Here is a 21,423-nt window from a genome sequence, read left to right as displayed (position 1 = left end):
GTATGATCCCATTACCATTAACTTTATTGTTTTGGGTTCGAGTTTATACACCCTTTCTGTGTTTCCTGTCTCAAGAAGATCCTTTAGCATTTGTTGGAGAGCTGGTTTGATGGTGTTGAATTCTCTCAGTTTTTGCTTGTCTATAAAGCTTTTGATTTCTCCTTCATATTTGAATGGGATCTTGCTGGGTACAGTAATCTGGGCCGTAGAATTTTTTTCTTTCATCACTTTAAGTATGTCCTGCTATTCCCTTCTGGCCTGAAGAGTTTCTATTGAAAAATCAGCTGTTTTCCTTATGGGAATCCCCTTGTGTGTTATTTGTTGTTTTTTTTCCCTTGCTGCTTTTAATATTTGTTCTTTGTGTTTGATCTTTGTTAATTTGATTAATAGGTGTCTTGGGGTGTTTTGCCTTGGGTTTATCCTGTTTGGGACTCTCTGGGTTTCTTGGACTTGGGTGATTATTTCCTTCCCCATTTTAGGGATGTTTTCAATTGTTGTGTTAACTCCTCAAGTATTTTCTCATGGTCTGTCTTTTTGTCTTCTTCTTCTGGGACTCCTATGATTTGAATGTTGGGGCATTTAACATTGTCTCAGAGGTCTCTGAGGTTGTCCTCATTTCTTTTAATTCTTTTTTCTTTTTTCCTCTCTGTTTCATTTATTTCTACCGTTCTATCTTCTACCTCACTTATCCTATCTTCTACCTCCATTGTTCTATTGTTGTTTCCCTCCAGAGTGTTTTTGACCTCATTTATTGCATTATTCATTATATACTGACTCTTTTTTATTTCTTCTAGGTCCTTGTTAAACCTTTCTTGCATCTTCTCGATCCTTGTCTCCAGGCTATTTATCTGTAACTCCATTTTGTTTTCAAGAGTTTGGGTCATTTTTGCTATCATTATTTGGAATTCTTTATCAGGTAGATTCCCTATCTCCTCCTCTTTTGTTTGGTTTGGTGGGCATTTATCCTCTTCCTTTACCTGCTGGGTATTTCTCTGCCTTTGCATCTTGTTTATGTTGCTGTGTTTGGGGTGGCCTTTCTGTATTCTGGCAGTGTGTGGTTCCTCTTTATTGTGGAGGTTCCTCACGGTGGGTGGGGTTGGACGGGTGACTTGTCAAGGTTTCCTGGTTAGGGAAGCTTGTGTCGGTGTTCTGGTGGGTGGAGCTGGATTTCTTCTCTCTGGAGTGCAATGAAGTATCCAGTAATGAGTTTTGAGATGTCAGTGGGTTTGGTGTGACTTTGGGCAGCTTGCATATTGAAGCTCAGGGCTATGTTCTTGTGTTGCTGGAAAATTTGTGTGATAAGTCTTGCTCTGGAACTTGTTGGCCCTTGGATGGTGCTTGGTTTCAGTGTAGGTATGAAGTCCTTTGATAAGCTCGTATCAATTAATGTTCCCTGGAGTCAGGAGTTCTGTGGTGTTCTCAGGATTTGGACTTAAGCCTCCTGCCTCTGGTTTTCAGTCTTATTCTTACAGTAGCCTCAAGACTTCTCCATCTATACAACATTGATGATAAAGCATCTAGATTAATGATGAAAAGTTTATCCACAATGAGGGACACCTGGAGAGGTACACAGAGTTACATGGAGAAGAGAAGAGGGAGGAGGGAGATAAAGGGTTAGGGTTAGGGTTAGGAGAAGAGGGGGAATCAAAAGGGGAGAGAGCAAGCTAGCCAATATTCACTTCCCTATGTGCTCTCCACAGTCTGGATCCCTCAGAGATGTTCATGAAGTTGCACAGAGAAGAGAAGAGGGAGGAAGGAGAGAGGTGGCCAGGAGGATAAAAGGGGGAATCAAAAGGAGAGAGACAGATCCAGCCAGTAATCAGTTCCCTAAGTGTTCTCCACAGCCTGGAAGACACACAGAGATTCACAGAACTGGTTAGAGAAGAGAAGGGGGAGGGAGGAGATAGAGGGAGCCTGATGGAGAAAAAGGACATTCCAAAGGGGGAGAGAGCAATCCAGCCAGTAATCTCGCTCCCAAGTAAAAATGGGTACTGAAGACTGGGTTCTTAAAGGTACAAAATTGATAACAAATACCAAAAAGCAAAAAGTAAAAATCTAGAGTAGAGGTTAGATGCTCAGAGTTACAGTATTAAAAAAAACAAAGTCACAAAAATTATGAAATATATAAATATAAAGTTTGCTTTAAAAATAGGGTCTTTTTTTTTCTTCAAAGTAATAGTAGGTTATAAAAGTGAAAATTAAAGGAGTAATAGAGGACTTAAAAATAAAAATAAATTTAAAAATGATAATAGTAAAAATATATCTAGGACTTTCTCTGGTGTTGTTGTGGACAGTGTGGGGTCAGTTCATTTTCAGACAGTTCCTTGATCTGGCTTATACTTCTCAAGATCTATAGGCCCCTTCCTATGTAGTCATTGCTAACTGCAGGGCTTTAATCTGTTGCACCTCTCACTTCCAAAGCGTTCCCTCTGTTTATTTTAGCTTCTTCTGTTTGCAGATCTCTTCAATGTGTAATTTCCACCCTGATACAAGGGGGCAAAGGTGGTCACTTATTTAGGCTCACTTGTTCAGACGTATTGTGGGGAGGCGACGTATTGTGGGGAGGCAGGAACACCGGAAACAATTATCTCTGGCATATGTGGGCAGTGCTTGCAGTGTCTCGGCCACACTGGGTTTGCCCCACTCACGGCGTGTGTGCTTTCCCAGTCTACACTGCTCAGGCTCCAGATTGCTCTGCCTGGAACTGTCTGAGGTGGGCCCTGGGTTGCATGCACTTCCCAGGTCTAAGCCGCTCAGGTTCAGATTCTCGGTACTCCACAAAGGCACAGACTCAGTTGGGCCTGAGTTTTGTGCCCTTCCCAGGTCCAAGCAGCTCAGGAGACCAGGTGCTTGGCGAGCACAGTCGCCCCAGGTTGGGGCTGTGTCTTCTCGCCTCCCCCGTCCCAGCCGCTTGGTTTTCTGGGTGTACAACCGGCGCGCCTTCTCAGATGTGCCCTGTGTCTCTTCTGGGGAGCTGATCTCTGGCTGAGACCCGCCCGGCAGATGTCGACTTTCCAGATTCCCAAGAAGTCTTGGTTCGCAACGAAGCCTGCTTGCACTTTGGTAGGTGATGCCTCTCTGGGCCGCGATTGGCCCCTTCCGCTCCAGCTGCCCTCTGCCTGCCTGTCTCTGGTGGGGGATGGGCCAGTCCACAGCCAGCTAGCTCTGTTCAGTCCTTTGTTCTGTGAGCGGGCCTGGCGGTGTCTTAGGTTAGGGCTTTTCCCGGGATAGCTCTCCCGCAGTCTGGGTTGCTATCCAACTTAGTTCCCTCAGATTGCCCTCGGGGCATTCAGGCCTGGTCCTTACCCTAAGCAGTGCAGTCCGCCTCCCTGTCCAGTCCCCGCTTGCTAGTGGCAGATGCGAGAGTCCCTGCTTTTACTTCAGTGGGAGTTGCCGTTAGGCACGTAATCTGTGAAGTTTAGTTATTTATTTTTTTTCCTCCTGGTTATGTTGTCCTCTGAGGTTCCAAGGCTTGCCACAGACTCGCTGGTGAGTGTTTCCTGGTGTTTGGAAACCTCTCTTTTTTAAGACTCCCTTCCCAGGACGGATCTCCATCCCTACCTCTTTGTCTCTCCTTTTATCTTTTTGTCCTTTTGTCTCCTTTTGAAGACAATGGGCTGCCTTTCTGGGTGCCTGACATCCTCTGCCAGCATTCAGAAGTTGTTTTGTGGAATTTACTCAGTGTTCAAATGTTCTTTCGATGAATTTGTGGGAGAGAAAGTGGTTTCCCTGTCTTATTCCTCCACCATCTTAGGACCGCCCCCTCTGTATTATAATATTAACAGTCAACTCTACACACCAACTTACTAAAGTATATTATCGTGTGTGTGTGTGTGTGTGTGTGTGTGTGTGTGTGTGTGTAATCTCTCAAAGATTATAAGCTTCCTGAAGAATTTCTCTGAGTTTGTTTTTCCTAAATCTTTGGAAATATATAGCTCAGTGTTGAAGTATACCAGGAGTAAGAACCAAAATTTAAAACAGTGTTCAGCAGTGGAATGAGCAAAGAGAAGTAGGTTTAAATCACAGATTTGTCAGTAATTAACTGTTTCAACCTGCATATCTCATTTAAACTCTATGAGGTTTAGTTTCCACATCCATCAACAGACACAATGTCATTTGCTTCATGAGAGACTTTTTCACTTTAACTGAATTAATGTTTATAAAACGCTGAGTGCTGTGTGGATGGTGGTTTAGTTGCTAAGTCGTGTCCTACTCTTGTGATCCCATGGACTATAGCCCACAAGGTTCCTATGTCCCTAGAATTTTCCAGGCAAGAATACTGGAGTAGGTTGCCCATTTCCTTCTCCAGGGGATCTTCTCAACCCAGGGATTGAACCGGGTCTCCTGCACTGCAGGCAGATTCTTTACTGACTGAGCTACCAAGCTCAGGAAGTTGTATTTATCTAACTTGGGTCTTGTAAATGTCAAGCTGTTGAGATATAGATACATTAATAGTCCCACTTTGTGCATAAAATTTGAAGGGCTGAGAATCTTTTTTATGGGTGCTGTATTGTTGGTGGTTGCTTTTGTTATATGATAACATAATTTTAACTGGTAGAAAGTAATACTACTATTCTTTGTTAGTAGCCTGTAACCTTACTACTGAGATGTACAATAGTAGTTTCTGAAAATATTTTTGTAAATATTACCCTTATAATGTAAAAACTTGTTTATATTATGTAATAATTCTGCCCAGATATTCATAATTAATGCTATATCATCAATGCTGACAAAAACATCTAAAATAAATAAATTTTGAATTAAGAAAAATTTGATCAGAATTTAGAGAAAAAAAAAAAAAAAGAAAAGGCCAAACCCCAACTAAGAAAAAAAAATATTAATTTAGGACATATATTCCTAAATGTTAAAGATAATGCTAGAAAACTTTTTGAAAAGTCAAGTTATTTTGTACTTTTAAGTTTGCAAAAATCAACCGAATATATTCAAATATAAATCATGGGAAAATTGAATAAAGTGTTTGTAATGTGCAAAATTGATGCCATAATGTACTACTCAGCAATCTTATTTTTTGTGTTAGGGAACAAAGCTCTTGATAATTGAAAAAAAATGAAAAGGAAAAATTTGCTCATCAATTTCCTGTAAATTTATGTATTCTAGGAACATATTTCCCCTGCTTATATATTGATTACTATGAGAGAATAAGTCTTGAATTGAGTTTTGATTTTATGTAAACAGCAGAACTTTTTTCATGTCTTTTTAATTTCTAGAACACAGTAGACATTTAGAGTTATATAGCTAATCTAATTAGTATTAAATTCCAGGAAAAAAAGAATTTAGTACTGAAGTTTTGATCTTGATTTAAGTCAAAACTTCAGTTCTCTATGAGCACCTTCTGAAATTTGTAACCTGGTATGAATATTATCATTTCTCAGGAAATATTTTGGATGTTGTCATTCAGTTGCCAAGTTGTCTCCAACTCTGCGAGCCCGTGGGCTGCAGAAAGACAGGCCTCCCTGTCCCTTACCATATCTTGGACTGTGCCCAATTTCATGTCCATTGAATTGGTAACGCCATTCAACCATCTCACCCTCTGTTGTCCTTCTCTCTCAGGTTTCACAGGAGGCAGGTAAGGTGGTCTGGTATTCCCATCTCTTTAAGAATTTTCCACGGTTTGTTGTGATCCACATAGTCAAAGGCTTTAGCATAGTTAGTGAAATGGAGGTAGATATTTTTCTGAAATTCCCTTGATTTCTCTATGTCCACTGAGTGTTGCCAATTTGATATCTGGTTCCTCTGCCTTGTCAAAACCCAGATTGAACATCTGGAAGTTCTCAGCTCATGTACTGCTGAAGCATCACTTGAAGGATTTTGAGCATAACCTTAATAGCGTGGGAGATGAGTACAGTTGTCTGATAGTTTGAACATTCTTTTGTACTTCCCTTCTTGGGAACTGAGATGAGGATTGGCCTTTGCCAGTCCTGTGGCTACTGCTGGATTTCCCAAATTTGCTGACATACTGAGTGCAGCACTTTAATAGCATCATCTTATAGGCTTTTAAATAGCTCTGCTGCAATTCCATCACCTCCACTAGCTTTATTGACAGCAGTGTTTCCTAAGGCCCACTTGACTTCCCAAGGCCCAGCCAGAGTGTCTGGTTCTGGGTGAGTGACCACACCATCATGATTATCCATGTCATTAAGATCTTTTTTTGTACAGTTCTTCTGTGCCTTTTTGTCATCTCTTCTTCATCTCTTTGCTTCTATTAAGTCCTTTATTGTGCCCATATTTGAATGAAATGTTCCTTTGATATCTCCAATTTTCTTGAAGAGATGTCTAGTCTTTCCCCTTCTGTTTGCCTCTATTTCTTTTTATCATTCATTGAAGAAGGCCTTCTTGTCTTTCCTTGCTATTCTCAGAACTCTGTATTCAGTTGGGTATACCTTTCCTTTTCTCCCTTGCTTTTCATTTTTCTTTTCTCACTGTGTGTAAAGCCTCTTCAGACAACCACTTTGCCTTCTTGCATTTCTTTTTCTTTGGGATGATTTTGTTCATTGCCCTCTCTACAATATTATGAACCTATGTCCATAGTTATTCAGGCACACCGTTCGCTAAACCTAATCCCTTGAATCTATTCATCACATCCACTGTATATTCATGGGGGATTTAATTTAGGTTATACCTGGCTTGCCTAGAGGTTTTCCCCACTTTCTTTAGTTTAAGCCTGAATTTTGCTATAAGGAGGTGATGATCTGAGCCACAGTCAGCTCCAGGTCTTGTTTTATATGACTGTATACAGCTTTTCCATCTTTGGCCACAAAGAATATAATCAGTCTTATTTTGATATTGACCATTTGGTGATGTCCATGTGTAAAGTTGTCTCTTGTATTGTTTAAAAAGGGTGTTTGCTATGACCAGTATGTTCACTTGGCAGAATTCTGTTAGCCTTTGCCTTGCTTCATTTTGTACTCCACGGCCAAACTTGCCTACTACTCCAGGTATCTCTTGAATTCTTATTTTGCATTTTAATCCCCTGTGATGAATAGGACTTGTAAGTCTTCATAGAATTGATCAGCTTCTTCGGCATCGGTTGTTGGAACATCAGTTGTTGAATCACAGTTACTGTGATTTGAATGGCTTGCCTTGGAAATGACCCAAGATCATTCTGTTGTTTTTGAGGTTGTGCCCAAATACTGCATTTCTTACTCTTTTGTTGACAATGAGGGTTACTTCATTTCTTCTGTGGGATTCTAGCGCACAGTAGTATAATGGTCATCTGAATTAAATTCACCCATTCGTTTCCATTTTAGTTTACCTATTCCTAAGATGTCAGCGTTCACTATTGTCATCTCCTGCTTGACCATGTCCAGTTTTCCTTGGTTCATGCAATGCTGTTCTTTACAGCACTGGATTTTCTTTCACTGCCAGACAGATCCACAACTGAGCGTCATTTCCACTTTGGCCAACCACTTCATTCTTTCTGGAGCTATTAGTAGTAGTCCTCCACTCTTCCCCGGTAGCGTACTGGACACCTTCTGACCTGGGAGGCTCATCTCTTAGTGTCATATCTTTTATACAGTTCATGGGGTTTTCATGGCAAGAATACTGGAGTGGTTTGCCATCCCCTCCTCCAGTGGATCTAACATTTTGGATGCTTTTATCTTATTCAAGCCATGTCCTGCTCCTTGCCAAGCCACCCACAGCCCTGAAGTCACAGCAGGTCTCAAGGTACTAAGACTTCCCAGTTGCAGCAGTTTGTCTTCTCCTTTGCCACATTCATCATTTGTCATGGGACATGAGGAAGATATGTGTGGCCAGCCCACATAGTGCTTCTTGGTCTGGGCCTTTCTGGAAGGCAATTATCCCTTGGAAAACATACAAAACCTCTCTCTGTTGCTTCAAAATTAGATGCCAACATCTAGTTTTTGTCTTTTAATAGAAGTCAAGCTTTAAACACAAAAGAAACATAGATTATAACTACTCAAATCTCTTATTCTGTGTGACAAGCGATATATAACTTCTACTTTCATGCTTTTATATGGCTGTATTTTGTGCTGCCTGTTACTTAGATATCTGTAGGAAAAGAGCATAGCTAAAATCTTGCCTAATGCATTATTCAAAGAAAGGATCATTCATATATTTCACTCATTAATACAACCAAACTACAGAGAACATGTCTAAAGACTGCTTGATATCAGAGGGCTGCCAGTTCTTGAGTAGTAAGTATTCTCATTTGTGAAATATTCTGTGGGTCTTTGAAATTGTCAGAAAACCTCTGTAGCTCAGAGTATACTAGGAACATAAGAGAATAGGGTGAATTATTGCATTTTAAATGTACAGATGTAGTAAAAATCAGTTGCAGGGTGAGATGGAGTGCAGTATAGTTTTCAGGTTCTATTAATAGATAAATGCATAAATTTTCAAGACAGTCAAATACCAGTCTTAAATTTCCTTTTTTAAAAAATATATTGCTAAATTTATCTTAACACATTAGCATGATAAGCCTTAAAATCTTTTCCTTAAAAATATGCTACCCATCTGTTTTTCCTGTATCTCTAAAGATGCATTGCTTCTGAAAGTATAGATACACTTTTCACATATCAGGGAACATTTAAGTATGTTAGAGTATAAAACTGTGGCAAATATATAAAGTCTTGAGCTACTGCATTTTTCCCTTGAATACTGGAAGATATGAGTACTGGCAAACTCACTGCTTCCACCAACCTCACTTCCCTAGGTTCATTGAGTTTTAAACCAAATGATAACTAGTTGCATTTGAGTATTAGACACAAGGTGAAATTCCAGTTCAAGAATTACCATTTGAGTACCCCATAACCACATTGTACTGAGATGAACCCATGAAGGGGAGTTCATTTCCCTGCCAAAGGCTGTGATTGTTTTTATTTCTAACACCAGATGGCACTCGTACATTTGTAATCAGCTTTGATTTTTTTTTTTTTTCTTTTAAAAATTTTCCCCACATCTCTCTTTTTCAGGAAGATTTTGCTTGAAAGATTAAAGTCCTTATATGTTTTCTCTCATGTAAAACTTAGTTGAAAGCTTTCATGTACTGATTAAAACTCATAGCCCATTTTCACTTTTTTTTCTTTCTTTTCCTTCATTGAGCAATATTGTTAAAGAATATTGAATATCACAGGAGTAACTGGTAAAGAGGATCTGCATTAGTGACCTGAGGGAGCTGTCCAAAAAGTCACTGTCTTGTTATTTAGAAATCCAATTCATTTAGAAATTGCTCTAATTTTCAAAGTGATTTTAGCCTGGGTTTCATTCTTCTGTCTTATTATTAGTATAAGAAGAAGTATACTAGTAACTGGGAATTACATTTATCCATCATCCATAAGAGAGCCCTGTCTATGTGCAAATTAGTTTTATGTGAAGCCCCACGGGTGTCTGAAATTATTCCTCTAACAAACAGTCTCTTGTTCTGCCTCATTCTCACGTTTTAAGATTGCTGTCACTTTATTTTGCTTAAACTGTCAAACAGATAATAGCATAAAATTAGGCTCCATATTATAAGAGCATTAGCCATTGCTGCTTCCTTTGTTTTTTGTTTTTTCTCTTTCTCTTTCTCTCTCCTCTCTTTCCCTCTGTATTGATTAGAACTAATTTTTACTTGGGAGAGATGTGGCATGCTATAAAGAACATTCTCTATACCCTGTCTCTTCATTTTAACAAAAGCTTTGCAAGTGGTCCTTAAGTTCTTAGAGCAGTTGCTACCTGCCTCCCCCCCCAACCCCCAGGAATTTATCAACCACCTCTGAGACACTAAGTTTAAACAGGGGTTCCTCACCATCAACAATGGTGAGACAAACACATATCCCTGCAATGTATATTGTAGAAAACTGACAAAATTTTAAATTGAAGGAAACTTTTGCAATTTTTATTCTTTATTTTTGCCTTTTAGTGAAAAGTGGTGGGAAAATACAAAACATATTAAATGAAATTCACAGGACAAAGGTAATAATCACATCCTTTACAAAAAAATCAGTCTGAATGTGAGAGTAAAGAGATGTGTTTCTCCAAAAAAAAAAAAAAAAAAAAAAAAAAACCTCTATTTCCCCTGGCTAAAATGCAAATTGTTCTTCTCATTATAATGAGACCCTTATCTAGCTCAAGAAATTCATTTAGAAACTTGAATTTTCCCCTGTTATTAGTTGAGAGGATTATTGACCAAAGTGCTTTGGTTGACTTTGTTATGCTAATAGTAGCACCTAGATTGTAATAATGGTCTTAGCACCCAGACTCCTGGAGAGTTTTGATCCTGTTTTTTCAGGAGGAGTCTATATTACTTTTTGGAAATATTCCCACATATGCCACCAAAAAGTATGTTCTTTTAGAACAGACAGTTTTTCTCTTGGCAGCCCTTTCCCGATGCATTGAAACTTTAATCAGAATCAAAGCTAAAAAATTTTGATTTAAAAGCTTGTTGAAAATCGAGGAAGATTAAGGAAATAGAAGAGAAGGCACCGGACCTTTTTCTTTTTCTCAACTGCTATAACATTAAGATTTTTACATTAGTCAATCTTCCACTTATTTGAGGAACTGGATCTCCTGCAACTCAATATATATTTTCCACATGGCAGAGTTTTTTTTTTTTTTTTTTTTTTTAGTGATAATGAAACAGAACAGAACCCTGTGGGGGTACAACTCCTTTCCTTGTCCACATTACTTGTTTGTAGAAAATAGACTTCATTCCGCTTTCTTGACCTTACCTGAATTCTATAGGGTAGATTCAAGCAGTTGCTTATCAGGAAAGGAAGGGAATGCAGAAAAAAAAAAAAGAGGCGCAGTCAAGAAACAAGAGTGAAGCCCTGGTCCTTCTACCTCATCAAGGAATACTCCTAACAATACCTGTGAATTCTCCTCTAGGATCTAAGGGCTTCCCCGGTGGCCATAGAATCCACCTGTTAATTCAGGAGACATGGCTTCAATCCGTGGGTCGGGAAGATCCTCTGGAGTAGGAAATGGCACACCACACCAGTATTCTTGTCTGCGAAATTCCATGAGTGGCCTGGTGGGCTGCACACTTCTGAGCACACTAGGAAATAAGTCCCCCACCAAGGTGGAGGATGGTGACCTCAGACCGAACACAGGAGTCCCAGAACACTGCCTTGTTACCTCACCACCAACCAATCAAAAGGAAAAGGGCATAAAGTGGAAGGTAATCTGAACCAAGAACTGCCAGATGTACAAGCTGGATTTAGAAATGGCTGAGAAGACAAAGATCAAATTGCTAACATCTGTTGGATCATACAAAAAAGCAAGGAAATTCTAGAAGAAATTCTACCTCTGCTTCATTGACTGTGCTAAAGCCATTGACTATGTGGATCACAACAAACTGGAAAATTCTTAAAGAGATGGGGATAACAGACCACCTTACCTGCCTCCTGAGAAACCTGTATGCAGGTCAAGAAGCAGCAGTTAGAACCAGACATGGAATAAGAGACTGGTACAAAATTCCGAAAGGAGTATGACAAGGCTATATATGTGTGTGTGTGTGTGTATACATGCAGAATATATGTATATATATACATATATATATGTATATATATACATATATGTATATATATATATATACATACATGCAGAATACATTTTGTGAAATGACAGGCTGGATGAAGCACAACTGGAATCAAGATTGCCAGAGAAATATCAATAACCTCAGACATGCAGGTGACACCACCCTAATCAGAAAGCAAAGAGGAACTAAAGAGCCTCTTGATTAAAGTGAAAGAGGAGAGAAAAAGCTAACTTAAAAACTCAAAAAAAACCCCTAAGATCATGGCACCTAGTCCCATCACTTCATGGCAAATAGCTGGGGTAAAAGTGGAAACTGGTAGATTTCATTTTCTTGGGCTCCAAAATCACTGCAGATGGTGACTGTGAAAGGTTGTTGCTGAGCCGTGAACAATGCTGGGGTTCTTGGCCACCAGAGGAGAGGAATTCAACCCGGGCCAATGATGAGGCTTGATCACTCAGAGCTTTTGTGTGATAAAGTTTTATTAAAGTATGAAAGAGATAGAGAAATATTCTGACATAGACATCAGAAGAGGGCAGAAAGAATGTCCCCCTGCTAGTCTTTAACAGGAAGTTATATACCTACTAACAGGTTGCTAATTAGAGAAAAGAAAGGTCTCAGACCTCAGGGAATGGCAGCAGGCCCCTCACCCACAACATGCATTTTAGGATCATGTTGGCACAAGGTGAGTCATCGCGGGCCATAGAATGATTGAGGTAAGTCTTGAAGAAAGGCAGCTTTCCAAGCATATGCATAGTCTCATTAACATAGATTAGGGGAACAATTTTATGAGTAAAACATACTGGTTTGTGGAGCCATTATCATTTCTGAGTCTTAGGTGTAACTGACTTGAAGAAAGACAGAGGAGTCTTGGGTAAATACATAGTTTGTTAACATAGCTTAAGAAAAATATTTCCATAAGAAAAACCCATTGGTTAGTTCAAGGTTTGAGAAAAGTTCAGGTGGAACCAGGTGCCATTATGGCAACACAGAATTTTAAAAGAAACCTTCTTTTAATTTTGTATAGAGAAGGGGAAAAAAAATCTGACTCTTGTAGTTTGTTTCCTCCTACCATTTAAGAGAGAGAGAAAAAAACATCTTACACTTACAGCCTACTTCCACAGTTTGGGGACCCCTAGCCTTTCTGCCTGTTACCCTCTCAACTGCAGCCACAAAATTAAAAGACACTTGCTCCTAGGAAGAAAAGCTATGACAAACCTAGATAGCATATTAAAAAGCAGAGACATCACTTTGCTGACCAAGTTCCATATAGTTAAAGCTATGGTTTTTCCAGTAGTCATGTATGGATGTGAGAGCTGGTACCATAAAGTAGGCTGAGCACTGAAGAATTGATGCTTTTGTACTGTGGTGCTGGGGAAGACTCTTGAGTCCCTTGAATAGCAAGGAGATCCAACCAGTCCATCCTAAAGGAAATCAGTCCTGAATATTCCTTGGAAGGATTGATGCTGAAGCTGAAACTCCAATACTTTGGCCACCTGATGCAAAGAATCGGTTCATTGGAAAAACCCTGATTCTGGGAAAGATTGAGGGCAGGAGGAAAAGGGGGTGACAGAGGATGAGATGGTTGGATGGCATCATTGACTCAATGGACATGAGTCTGAGCAAACACAAGGAGAAAATGGAGGGCATGAAAACTTGGCATGCTGCCATGGGGTCATAAAGAGTTGGACACGGCTGAAAGACTGAACAAGAAATGTTTCTGACTCCCTTCCCATATAACTCTCCTTTTGAAAACTTTCATAGTCAGACAGAATCTTCAGAGTTGGTTTTTGGACATGAATTTATCTTCTCCCCAGGTAGTGAACCTCATGAATAAAGCACTCTTTTCTTTTAAACCAACACTTATCTCTAGAGTATTGGCTTTCAAGTAGGGAGCAGCCAAACCGTAACAGCAAACAGCTGGTAAGATTGCCTAGCCCAACCTTGACCAGTAAAGAAACTGTAGTAGTGTCCAATGAAAGGACTTCTTCCATGTTTGTGGCAGAACTGGCATTCAAGAGAGGTTCAGTACTGATTTCTACTGCAAGGTAGTAATCCTATTATGTGATGTTATTAGAATGCTCATTTTGCCCCAAATTCTCCATTTCAGAGGGGAAATGGTTTCAGAGGAGACGCCAGTGTTTCCATTTGCCTTAATGGATCTTATGATCCTATGGCGTCTGGCATCTCCTCATTCCCTCTCATCTTATCCCCGTCCCTCCATCCCCACCAAAAGCATTGAAAGCACCCTGTTCCAACCATGCTGGACTCTTTTCAGTACTCCCCAAACACAAACTGCAATCGCAAGGTTTGAATAATATTACCACAGGTAACTGAAAGACTACATTTCTTTAAGTCTTTGTTTACCTTTTACCTTCTCAATGAAACCTACTCTGCTTATCCTATTTAAAATTGCACTCTCAACCCTTGTGTCCCTCTGGATTATTTTTCTCCTGCTGTCTGTAATTTTGTATTTATTCACTAATAGCATATATTAACTCATATCCTTTGTATTTTGCAAGACATTTTGGTATGCCATGATGGAGGGTGGCATGAAGGGTAAGCACTCACAGCCAATTAAAATAGATATAAATAATACTCCTAAGTTTATATGAGTAGAATGCTTTCTTTTTTAAGTTTAAATATCAAAAGGTATCCTTGTTTTTAGACCTAACTTATTTGTAAAATTCAACAGTCACTCTATAGAAAAAATGTTTGGATATATCTAAAGATTGCCAGCTGAAAAAAAAGAAAAGAAAAGAAAAAAAAAAAAATACACAACCTAAAAGTTGTGTTAAGTTTTGTTTGGGGACCTTCCTTACTGGGGAATACAGCCTGGGACGCAGCCTCTCAGACAGATCCAAGGAACTACTCCAAAGAGTAAGGGAGAAGGCAGGATACATAGACATATTTTACATAGGAGTACAAACAAGTGCGTAGAAGTATAAATAAATAATGTAGTCATATGTCAAAGAGTGTTGCTAATCACAAAAAGCTGACATCTCAAGGTAATGATTTTGGTGTTTTTCTATGTGTGAGAAGACACAAGAATCAGGGTTTGTTGAAATTATTCCTTAGATGTGCATCTTTACTATCTCGGGTTAGTATCCAGGGCACAGAATGCCTCCTGTTTTCTCCATCCTGAATGTCCCTCAGGATGCACCATGCGTGGAGGTGGGCGGCTGCAGTAGCTGAAGGCTTGATGGCACACAACATGTATTGTTTACTGGAATGGCAGAAAATTTTTTTGTCTGCAGGATCAAGATCTCCTTTATAGGTGAATCTTATATTTTCAAGTGTGGAAATAAAAGAACCCAAATGAGAACAAACACAGGCTCTTATTGGGAGCTTGCTATAGTAAGGAAGCCAGTAACTATTATTTGCGTTTGGCAGAGACTGAAAGGCAGACAGGGCAGTGAGAAAGCTTGGTTAATGGAAAACTAGGGAAGGTTTTAGGTTTGCTTTGATTGGAGGTTGTTGGCATTGATTGTGGTGTCCATAATGTCCCCCACAGCTTGTGTAAACTCCCTTTTTCTTGACTACAAGCTCCTAACCTTCCTTTGCTTTCTCATGAAAACTTGGAATTGTAAATTCTCTTCTCCTTTGAGATGTAAATCTTCCACATCACAGGACTGTTTTTCTCAAGGTCCTGGGAGTCATCCTTTTGAAAAGTGAAAGTGAAAGCTGCTCAGTCATGTTTGACTGTTTGTGACCCCCATGGACTATACAGTCCTTGGAATTCTCCAGGCCAAAATATTGGAGTGTGTAGACTTTCCCTTCTCCAGGGGATCTCCTAACCCAGGGATTGAACCCAGATCTCCCTCATTGCAGGCAGATTCTTTACCAGCTGAGCCACAAGGGAAGCCAGGGACATTCATCAAAAACAAAGAGCCCCTCTCTCCCAGTCTCTGGTGGTATAGGAGTTTAACTTTGATAAGAATAACTAGTAAACACAGGGGGCTAAATCACATTGACATACCTCCCAGTCAACATCCACCGAAGTTTTTATATTAATTCTTCCCAGCATTTAAAAATCCTTCTGCTTTTGGTTTCAGAGAGTTCAGTTCAGTTTCTCTGTCTTCTTTCAATGGTCTTGACCTCTATAGAAATAGTTTTGAATAATTTTTACACCAGAAAATTCTACTGTAATTTTCTTTGACAGAATGAGAAAGCTGGAAGCAGTCTAACTAGAAGCTAGGTATTCTATGTGACTGATTGGAGAGTATATTTGGCTTTTTCTGTAATAGTTGGTCTTGAATTGGAAGCAGGAGCAAAATTTAGAGAAGATGACAGTCATCTCTTACCTTTTGCCTATTGCTACAGAAGTGTCAACTGGCTTTCTGGACTATTTGCTACAGAGACTGTGGGTCAGCTTTCTCTAGTAATTTATGGCCTGCCAATTGTCTGTATATTCAGTGTTTCACAAGAACACTGATGTTACTGAATGTAGGAGATTCCAGCATTGAATCTGGAAAAGAGAAAGTGTGTATTATATAGGTGTATTCCTTTTCTTCCACTTGTCCTATAGAAAATGCTTGAGGATCTCAGGTGAGATGAAGCAACAGTGTAACACTGAGGATCTACTTGGATAAAATTAAGGAGAATCTGGACTTTTGCAATCATGAATAAGAGTATGACAGGTCAAGTTTAGTTCTTCACTGTTCAAGCAAGAATTGAAATAGGAAGACTTTTAGGGAATGTCATAACTTTCAAACAAGTACAAGAATACAGTTTCAGTGGGATGGTAAAGACAGATGATGACTTGCAAGACATATGTGAGTGGGATTCTTCCCAATCCAGTGAGAAACCTGGAAGAGAAGGTTTTCAACAGGGCTGCCAGAAACCACTGGATAATCATTCTCAGCACTCACTCCCAGACATAAGCACAAAGCATCTGCAATATAACAAAGATAGATTAAACAACAACAAGCAACCCAGACTGAACAATATAAAAGCCATAAGATAGTCACTTGGAACTAAGGTGTTTACAATGACTGATTTTTTAATTGCTGCTTTACCTTGACCAAACTTCAGTCATGCCTCTATTTCCTACAGTCTCCTGAACCCTGCTTATCTGCAGGCTTGAGCAGGCACCAAAAAAAAAAAAAAAAAAAAGAGGGAGGCACCTGTTATGGACTGAATGTATCCTTTCCCTCTCCCACCCAATTCATATACTGAAATCCTAGACTCAAATGTGGTGATCTCAGGAGGTGAGGCCTTTGGGAAGTAATTAGTCCACAAGGAAGAAGTCCTGGTGAATGGGATGTGTGCCCTTATAAGACACAGGACTCTCAGTCTCTGCTTTCCACTCTGTAAAGAAACAACATGAAGACAACCATCTACAAGCAAGGAGGTAGGCCCTCACCAGGCAATGGACTTCTTAGAATCTTGATCTGGGCCTTCTCGGTCTCCAGAATGAAGAAATAAATGTGAATTATTTAACCACCTAGCCTATGATGATTTATTATAGCAGCCCAAATTGACTAAGTGCCTTTTTCTGAGCTTTACTTGGGAATCAGCTAAGCATCCAGTGAAAGCTTTGTTGTCAAAACTTTCCGGTCATTTCTCCTTGCTGGTTCAGCTTCCTCTCCAAAGATTCTGTTTACCCTCCCCTTATGTTATTTGTTTTTTTAATTATGATTTTACATTGGAGTATAGTTGGTTTACATTGTGTTAGTTTCAGATGTAGAGCAAAGCAATTTAGTAATATATGTAATCTACTTCAGATTCTTTTCCCATATCAGTCAGTTCAGTTCAGTCACTCAGTCCGACTCTTTGCAACCCCATGACTGCAGCACACCAGGCCTCCCTGTCCATCAACAACTCCCGGAGTCCACCCAAACCCATGTCTATTGAGTTGGTGATGCCATCCAACCATCTCATCCTCTGTGGTCCCCTTCTCCTCCTACCCTCAATATTTCCCAGCATCAGGGTCTTTTCCACTGAGTCAGGTCTTTGCATCAAGTGGCCAAAGTATTGGAGTTTCAGCTTCAACATATCTCCTTCCAATGAACACCCAGGACTGATCTCCTTTAAGATGGACTGGTTGGAGCTCCTCGCAGTCCAAGGGACTCTCAAGAGTCTTTACCAACACCACAGTTCAAAAGCATCAATTCTTCAGCACTCAGCTTTCTTTATAGTCCAACTCTCACATCCATACATGACCACTGGAAAAACCATAGCCTTGACTAGATGGACCTTTGTTGGCAAAGTAATGTCTCTGCTTTTTAATATGCTATCTAGGTTGGTCATAACTTAGCTTCCTCAGAGTAAACATCTTTTAATTTCATGGCTGCAATCACCCTCTGCAGTGATTTTGGAGCCCCCCAAAATAAAGTCAGCCACTGTTCCCACTGTTTTCCCATCTATCTGCCATGAAGTGATGGGACTGGATGCCATGATTTTAGTATTCTGAATGTTGAGCTTGAAGCCAACTTTTTCATTCTCCTCTTTCACTTTCATCAAGAGGCTCTTTAGTTCTTCTTCCCTTTCTGCCATAAGGGTGGTGTCATCTGCATATCTGAGGTTATTGATATTTCTCCCAGCAAACTTGATTCCAGCTTGTGCTTCTTCCAGCCCAGCATTTCTCATGATATACTCTGCATATGAGTTAAATAAGCAGGGTGACAATATACAGCCTTAACGTACTCTTTTTCCTATTTGGAACCAGTCTATTTTTCCATGTCCAGTTCTAACTGTTGCTTCCTGACCTGCATACAGGTTTCTCAAGAGGCAGGTCAGGTGGTCTGGTATTCCCATCTCTTTCAGAATTTTCCACAGTTTATTGTGATCCACACAGTCAAAGGCTTTGGCATAGTCAATAAAACAGAAATAGATGTTTTTCTGGAACTCTCTTGCTTTTTTGATGATCCAACAGATGTTGGCAATTTGATCTCTGGTTCCTCTGCCTTTTCTAAATCCAGCTTGAACATCTGGAAGTTCACGGTTAACGTATTGCTGAAGCTTGGCTTGGAGAATTTTGAGCTTTACTTTACTAGCGTGTGAGATGAGTGCAGTTGTGCAGTAGTTTGAGCATTCTTTGGCATTGCCTTTCTTTGGGATTGGAATGAAAACTGACCTTTTCCAGTCCTGTGGCCACTACTGAGTTTTCCAAATTTGCTGGCATATTGAGTGCAGCACTTTCACAGCATAGTCTTCCAGGATTTGAAATAGTTCAACTAGAATTCCATCACCTCCACTAGCTTTGTCATAGTGATGCTTCCTAAGGCCCACTTGACTTCACTTTCCAGGATGTCTGGCTCTAGGTGAGTGATAACCCCATCATGATTATCTGGGTTGAGAAGATCTTTTTTGTACAGTTCTTCTGTGTATCCTTGCCAGCTCTTCTTAATACCTCCTGCTTCTGGTAGGTCCCTACCATTTCTGTCCTTTATTGAGCCCATCTTTGCAGGAAATATTTCCTTGGTATCTCTAATTTTCTTGAAGAGATCTCTAGTCTTTCCCATTCTGTTGTTATCCTCTCTTTCTTTGCACTGATCGCTGAGGAAGGTTTTCTTATCTCTCCTTGCTATTCTTTGGAACTCTGCATTCAAATGGGTATATCTTTCCTTTATCCTTTGCTTTTTGCTTCCTGTCTTTTCACAGGTATTTGTAAGGCCTCCTCAGACAGCTATTTTTCTGTTTTGCATTTCTTTTTCTTGGGGATGGTCTTGCTCCCTGTCTCCTGTACAATGTCATGAACCTCCATCCATAGTTCATCAGGCTTTAGTCCCTTAAGTCTATTTCTCACTTCCACTGTATAGTCATAAGGGATTTGATTTAGTTCATACCTGAATTGTCTAGTGGCTTTCTCCACTTTCATCCATTTCAGTCTGAATTTGGCAGTAAGGAGTTCATGATCTGAGCCACAGTCAGCTCCTGGCCTTGTTTTTGCTAACTGTATAGAGCTTCTCCATCTTTGGCTGCAAAGAATATAATCAATCTGATTTCAGTGTTGACCATCTGGTGATGTCCATGTGTAGAGTCTTTTCTTGTGTTGTTTATTGAGAAGAGTTTCCTGTGCTATGCAATGGGTCCTTGTTTTTTATTTTATATGTAGCAATGTGTATATGTTTATACCAACCTGCCAATTTATACTTCCCACCCCCACTTTTCCCCTTTGATAACCATAATTTTGTTTTATAAATCCATGAGTCTATTTCTGTTTTGTAAACAAGTTCATTTGTATCACATCTTTGATTCCACATATGTGTTAACGTATGATTTGTCTTTGTCTGACTTACTTAATTATACATGAAAATCTCTAAGTCCATGTTGCTTCAAATAGCATTATTTCATTTTTTATGACTGAGTAATATTCCATTGTGTGTGTGTGTGTGTGTGTGTGTGTGTGTGTGTGTGTGTGTGTACACACCATATCTTCTTTACCTATTCATCCATTGATAGATATTTAGGTTGCTTTCATGACTTGGTTATTGTAAATATTGTTGCAATGAACACTGGGATGCATGCATCCTTTGGTCATCCAAAAGATATGACCAGGAGTGAGATTTCAGGGTCATATGATAGCTTGTTAAGGAATCACCATACTGTTCTCTGTAGTGGCTGTACCAATTTACATTATCACCAACAGTGTAGCAAGTTTCCCTTTTCTCTACACTCTCCTCAGCATTTATTGTTTGTGAACTTTTTAATAATGGCCATTCTGACTGGTGTGACGTGATCTCCCATTGTAGTTTTGATTTGCATTTCTCTAATAATTAGTGATGTTGAGCATATTTTCATATGCTTTTTGATCATCAATATTTCTTTGGGGAAATGTCTATTTAGCTATTCCACCATTTTTTTGTTTGGGTTGTTTTTTTGATTTTGAGCTGCATGAGCTGTTTTTATATTTTGGATTTTAATCCCTTGTCAGTTGCATCATTTACAAATATTTTCTCCCATTCTGTGGGTTGTCTTGTCATTTTTATGGTTTCCTTTGCTGTGCAAAAGATTTTAAGTTTAATTAGGTCCCATTTGTTTATTTTTGATTTTTTTCCCATTACTCTAGAAGATGGATCTAAAAAGATATTGCTGTGATTTATGTCAAAGAGTGTTCTGCCTATATTTTCCTCTAAAAGTTTTATAGTATCTTTATCTTTTATAGTATTCTTTGTTTAGGTATTTAACCCATTGTGAATTAATTTTTGTGTGTGGTGTTAAATAATATTCTAATTTCATTCTTTTAACATGTAGCTGTCTGGTTTTCTTAGCAGCACTAATTGAAGAGATTATCTTTTCTCCATTGCATATTCTTGCCTCCTTTATTGTAGATTAATTGATCATAGCTGCATGGGTTTATTTCTGGGCTTTCTATTCTGTTCCATTTTTCTGTATTTCTGTCTTAACAGTATTCAAAACTATATTGTCTTGATTACTCTAGCTTTATACTATAGTCTGATTCCACCAACTCTGTTTTTCTTTCTCAACATTTTTTGGCTACTTGAGGTCTTTTGTGTTTCCATTAAAATGCTATTAAATAAAAAGCTTTCTCTTTTATTTGAGACACTTGCAGACATTAAAGTCACAGTGTTTTCCCTCTTGCGATAGTCCCTTTCTCTCTCTTGCAATAATCATTCTGAATAAAAGTCTCTACTTATTAAGTCCTGACTTGTTTTTCTTTGATAGAGCCCATAGAAGTAATTACATTAACAAAACAGCTAACATTTCTGGAGAGCTTACTCTGTAATAGATGATGTCCTTTATACCTTACATGAACTACCTCATTTAATGCTCCAACAACCCTATAAGGTAGGTATTGCGATTATGCATTTTTTTGCAAGTGAGAAAACTAGGGATTAGACAGATTTCTTCCTCAATGTGGCACGGCTGAGAACTGACTGACAAGACACACACCTGAGCTGTTTGACTCCATATCTGGTCTCTTAGCACCACACTCTATTACCTCCAAGGGGGAAAAAGAG

The sequence above is a fragment of the Odocoileus virginianus genome, chromosome 18 (genome assembly GCF_023699985.2).
Source record: "Odocoileus virginianus isolate 20LAN1187 ecotype Illinois chromosome 18, Ovbor_1.2, whole genome shotgun sequence".
NCBI classification, from domain to species: domain Eukaryota; kingdom Metazoa; phylum Chordata; class Mammalia; order Artiodactyla; family Cervidae; genus Odocoileus; species Odocoileus virginianus.
The sequence above is the reverse complement of the archived record's forward strand: the minus strand, read 5'-3'. Positions refer to the sequence as shown.